Source organism: Trichoplusia ni, unplaced genomic scaffold, assembly GCF_003590095.1.
Source record: "Trichoplusia ni isolate ovarian cell line Hi5 unplaced genomic scaffold, tn1 tig00002961, whole genome shotgun sequence".
Taxonomy (NCBI): Eukaryota; Metazoa; Arthropoda; class Insecta; order Lepidoptera; family Noctuidae; genus Trichoplusia; species Trichoplusia ni.
The window spans coordinates 8,071-14,343 of NW_020800306.1; the positions used below are offsets into that span (position 1 = coordinate 8,071).

Consider the following 6,273-nt stretch of genomic DNA (forward strand, 5'->3'; position numbering starts at 1 on the left):
CTTTTAGGATCCAAGGAGCACAGTGTAGTTACTATGATGTATAATTTCTTATGCGTACAGCCAGATCCAATCCAAAGAAATACCAGACAATAGAGCCCCGAAATTCCATTACCATTCTTTTGTATTCTCCAAGCATTAGAAGTAGTATTGCTAAACCCAATGTCGGTCACAAGCCTTCCTCTATAACATAATATATAGCTAAAACATGTGTTGCCTCTCCAAATTTGGTGCGCGATAACCGACATATTTTATGGGAATTATAATGAAACAGCCGGGAATGGACCTAGTGACCTTGCGCGACCTAATCTGTGTGAATTAATCAGTGAGCGTTTGGCTGGGTTGCCAGATCTGCTTCTAATGTTACGCGTTTTTTGATATGATGAATGATCATCTAGAAATGGATGGAGTTGCTGACCGTTTTGATAAATGATTATTTGACTTAGTATTTTTCCAAATTAATATAAATCCTGGAAGTGCCGGCGGAAATAGTTCACATGGTTCTTTTTCAAGACTAAGGCACTTGATAATTATTGTGAATGTGGCTTTTATCGTTAGCCTTTTTTATTTGGTACTATTAGATACATTGTTGCTTCCACAGTATACATGTTAACACATGATAGGTAATAATTGAGAGCAGTATGGACCCTGTCGAACAAAGCAAGATTTAGAAGAAGCAATAGAGTAATACCTATTAATCTACCTCTAAAAATGAATTTATGTTCCCATCTTCCACGGTAAAATTTCCCATCACCTGGCAACTCCGTATTTAGCAACCACAGAAATGAGTGAGTCATTACTGGTTGCACGATCGTTGCCTTTGCCGATACCTACGTCACAGTTTATTAGGTTATCATGGCTTGTAGGATTGAAAGGCAGTTGTTCGAGGCTACTTTGTAGCTTGTAATTGAAGAGACCTTAATCTCGATTGCCACATTTCCTGCCATGAGTATTCGGACCTGCCACCTACTCTTAAAGCAGATCTGTTGTAGACTAGACTGCATGGAAATGGCTGCTCTCTTCTTATTGTGAAGTGACGTCAAAAAATTTTGGAGTAACTATTCCGTTCTAGACATGATCTCTGCATATCGATGGTACTTTGCTATGTTCAATTTTTTAAATTGATGCTTCCGGTAGGGCCTTAGCATTTGGCTTCATCATTCGCGTGGTTTCAAGTTTTCAAGAACTACAGTTGGTGCAGAATCTGGGTCTTCATTGTCTTTGTAATTATAATGTGAGGAAAAGAGTTGGTAATGAGGTTGTAATAATAAATTTCGTTTAGTCTTAAGGTTATTCCCCTTACATTCATTAAACGTAGCAGTGTCCATCATCAAATTGATTACAATAGGTACCCTTTTTTCAATTCGAGGAACGGTTTGGAAATAACTTGACCGATAAAATATTAGAAATACAGTAAAAAATTACATCATATTTGACAAAAAAGCCGTTTATCAGACACTGATAAGCGAATGATTCTCAGAATATCGTTCGCGTTGGTTGGAATCTAGCATCCTACCTATATGGAAATATAAATCCTTGTTATTTTGGAACTCGTACTAGAAATTATACTTGCCACCATTTTTTGTGTCCCAGAGTAGAAACTGTACTCTGCCTTTGAAGTAGAATAAAGCAAATACTGGTTTAACCCTAGAAAGATAGTCTGCGTAAAATTGACGCATGCATTCTTGAAATATTGCTCTCTCTTTCTAAATAGCGCGAATCCGTCGCTGTGCGTTTAGGACATCTCAGTCGCCGCTTGGAGCTCCCGTGAGGCGTGCTTGTCAATGCGGTAAGTGTCACTGATTTTGAACTATAACGACCGCGTGAGTCAAAATGACGCATGATTATCTTTTACGTGACTTTTAAGATTTAACTCATACGATAATTATATTGTTATTTCATGTTCTACTTACGTGATAACTTATTATATATATATTTTCTTGTTATAGATATCGTGACTAATATATAATAAAATGGGTAGTTCTTTAGACGATGAGCATATCCTCTCTGCTCTTCTGCAAAGCGATGACGAGCTTGTTGGTGAGGATTCTGACAGTGAAATATCAGATCACGTAAGTGAAGATGACGTCAGAGCGATACAGAAGAAGCGTTTATAGATGAGGTACATGAAGTGCAGCCAACGTCAAGCGGTAGTGAAATATTAGACGAACAAAATGTTATTGAACAACCAGGTTCTTCATTGGCTTCTAACAAAATCTTGACCTTGCCACAGAGGACTATTAGAGGTAAGAATAAACATTGTTGGTCAACTTTCAAAGTCCACGAGGCGTAGCGAGTCTCTGCACTGAACATTGTCAGATCTCAAAGAGGTCCGACGCGTATGTGCCGCAATATATATGACCCACTTTTATGCTTCAAACTATTTTTTACTGATGAGATAATTTCGGAAATTGTAAAATGGACAAATGCTGAGATATCATTGAAACGTCGGGAATCTATGACAGGTGCTACATTTCGTGACACGAATGAAGATGAAATCTATGCTTTCTTTGGTATTCTGTAATGACAGCAGTGAGAAAAGATAACCACATGTCCACAGATGACCTCTTTGATCGATCTTTGTCAATGGTGTACGTCTCTGTAATGAGTCGTGATCGTTTTGATTTTTTGATACGATGTCTTAGAATGGATGACAAAAGTATACGGCCCACACTTCGAGAAAACGATGTATTTACTCCTGTTAGAAAAATATGGGATCTCTTTATCCATCAGTGCATACAAAATTACACTCCAGGGGCTCATTTGACCATAGATGAACAGTTACTTGGTTTTAGAGGACGGTGTCCGTTTAGGATGTATATCCCAAACAAGCCAAGTAAGTATGGAATAAAAATCCTCATGATGTGTGACAGTGGTACAAAGTATATGATAAATGGAATGCCTTATTTGGGAAGAGGAACACAGACCAACGGAGTACCACTCGGTGAATACTACGTGAAGGAGTTATCAAAGCCTGTGCACGGTAGTTGTCGTAATATTACGTGTGACAATTGGTTCACCTCAATCCCTTTGGCAAAAAACTTACTACAAGAACCGTATAAGTTAACCATTGTGGGAACCGTGCGATCAAACAAACGCGAGATACCGGAAGTACTGAAAAACAGTCGCTCCAGGCCAGTGGGAACATCGATGTTTTGTTTTGACGGACCCCTTACTCTCGTCTCATATAAACCGAAGCCAGCTAAGATGGTATACTTATTATCATCTTGTGATGAGGATGCTTCTATCAACGAAAGTACCGGTAAACCGCAAATGGTTATGTATTATAATCAAACTAAAGGCGGAGTGGACACGCTAGACCAAATGTGTTCTGTGATGACCTGCAGTAGGAAGACGAATAGGTGGCCTATGGCATTATTGTACGGAATGATAAACATTGCCTGCATAAATTCTTTTATTATATACAGCCATAATGTCAGTAGCAAGGGAGAAAAGGTTCAAAGTCGCAAAAAATTTATGAGAAACCTTTACATGAGCCTGACGTCATCGTTTATGCGTAAGCGTTTAGAAGCTCCTACTTTGAAGAGATATTTGCGCGATAATATCTCTAATATTTTGCCAAATGAAGTGCCTGGTACATCAGATGACAGTACTGAAGAGCCAGTAACGAAAAACGTACTTACTGTACTTACTGCCCCTCTAAAATAAGGCGAAAGGCAAATGCATCGTGCAAAAAATGCAAAAAAGTTATTTGTCGAGAGCATAATATTGATATGTGCCAAAGTTGTTTCTGACTGACTAATAAGTATAATTTGTTTCTATTATGTATAAGTTAAGCTAATTACTTATTTTATAATACAACATGACTGTTTTTAAAGTACAAAATAAGTTTATTTTTGTAAAAGAGAGAATGTTTAAAAGTTTTGTTACTTTATAGAAGAAATTTTGAGTTTTTGTTTTTTTTTAATAAATAAATAAACATAAATAAATAGTTTGTTGAATTTATTATTAGTATGTAAGTGTAAATATAATAAAACTTAATATCTATTCAAATTAATAAATAAACCTCGATATACAGACCGATAAAACACATGCGTCAATTTTACGCATGATTATCTTTAACGTACGTCACAATATGATTATCTTTCTAGGGTTAACTTAATCATGCTTTGTCACTAACCGTAGGAATCTAAAATGACTGTCAAATTAAAAAAAAATCTAGTAAATCCTCAGTACACTAGATTGACATTATATTGTTCAAAATTCGAATGGAACGACAACTTTTTTTCGGAAGACACTGTAACTTATGTAAGTTATAATCTACAACCTCATTTGGCTGATTGACTTTTAATATTTGCTAACCTTCGGGGACATTGTACAGATATTAGCTAAGCTTTAACAACATTTTCTAGATATACAGCCGAAGTCACGAGCAATCATAGTACCTCATAAACATCTAGAAGGATTATTCTCAACCGCATTGAAATGCACCAGAAGATGTCGCCAGCATACGTTATCGTATACGTCACGTACGTTAGCAGTCACATTTACTATGTTAATACGCCATTGTTCGTCAGTTAGTCGTTTAATGTGGTGGCAATTAATGCTGGCCGAGGCTCCCACGCAACTCGCCATTCCTAGCGTGTTGCGTTGGGTACGGACGACAAAATAGGTCTCTTGGTGAAAGAGGTGTTGTATTTTTGGATAATAATTGGATGTATTTTGAAATTACTATTTTTTTTTATACTAGTTTATTAAATGAATTAAAGGTTGGGGTATTTTTGGCCAGTTTTCAAACGGACTTAACTACTAGAGATTAAAGTTTATTGAATAGAATACAAATAATGATAATTCACAAAATGTAGTCCTTCGTCAAGAATAATTTTTTGCCCAACTTAAATAGTATATTTAGCTAATAAAATAACACTTCAACAAAATACTTCATATTGTAAAAACGTATAATCTACAAATATTCATGCTATTTAAATAACTAATTAAAAAACCTTTAGCCCTTTCCCTAAGCCTGATTTGCTGACGCTACACAAACGGTAAGCATTGTCCTATGTCCCCGTAATCACTGTTTATTAAGCTTTCCCATACTGCCTTTTTTAAATTCGTTCGTACAACAATTGTTAGTAAAAATACGTGTTTCATATTAATACGTCTAATTATGTGTCCACTATTAAATGTTAGTTCCATTATACTTCTGTGTGACCGAAGATGATGGGGAGCAAGTGACTATATAAATAGTGAAGGAGAAATACTGCTAGATTGGAGTACTCTGGTAAATCAGCCATATTCTGATATGTATTTTGCTTTAATTTTTGCTAATCTTTATATTTTGTTTGATGTAATATTGGAGTAGTGACTAATCGAAACTAAATAAATGTAAATTGTGAGTAATTTACACACTACGTATAAATTATAATTATAAAATTTTTTTGTTCTATATTTTTATTAAAACTTGTTAAACAATGTATGAAAAATTGTTCCAAATAATATAGAATCATCCAAAAAGAATTAGACGACCATTTCGTCTTAGGCCCCGACGAGATTCGAACTCGTGATCTCCTGTTTACTAGACAGGCGCTTTAACCAACTAAGCCACGGCGCCACTTGTAGTGAGAGGCGAAATTAAACACTGCTTGACACACGTGTTCGCGCTCAATATTATCAACATGACACCGTTTTCCAACCGTCATCTTGCTATCTCTCTCTAGCGTACTATATGACGTATGCTGGTAAATGAGAAGGCGCTATTCTGTTATATTAACGTTGTGTGATACTGTTGCTATGTGCGTCGCATAGGATGAATTACGTAAATATTGAAGTAAATTTTAATTTTGCGATAAAGTCTGTGTATCGATAATTATAATCGGGGACCTTGAGAGTATAAGTAATACTGTATTGTGCACGTCAGGGTTGCCAAGCACTTGATTAAATAATTGAATTTTGGTACATAATAATATTAATAAGTATAAGTAAAATTTGAATATTCATCTCTAAATATTATAAATAAATATTTGAGCTAATAAGGTCATATTACGATAATCTTATTTACTTAGTAATGAAACGACACCTCTTGGAACTGTTTTGCATTATATTGATGACATAATAATATTGTTCACTGTGAGAATTGTTATATTGAAATTAAATTATCATTCCTTTAATTGTGTTATTTAATAATCGATAAATTGTTATTTCTGCATAATTTGTACGATTAACATCTACAAAAATGCATGTAGCTACATTTTTTTCAAATAATACAATAGACGAAATTCTTGCGTGTACAATGATAAAGCAAATTAGTTCTAA

General features: G+C 35.2%; 1 non-coding gene across 1 annotated transcript; it reads right to left on the reverse strand.

Moving 5' to 3' along the window:
• Positions 1 to 5,498: 5,498 nt before the first annotated feature.
• Trnat-agu lies at positions 5,499 to 5,572 on the reverse strand. Its single transcript has one exon. It is a non-coding gene; the product is annotated as a tRNA-Thr (tRNA).
• Positions 5,573 to 6,273: the final 701 nt, after the last annotated feature.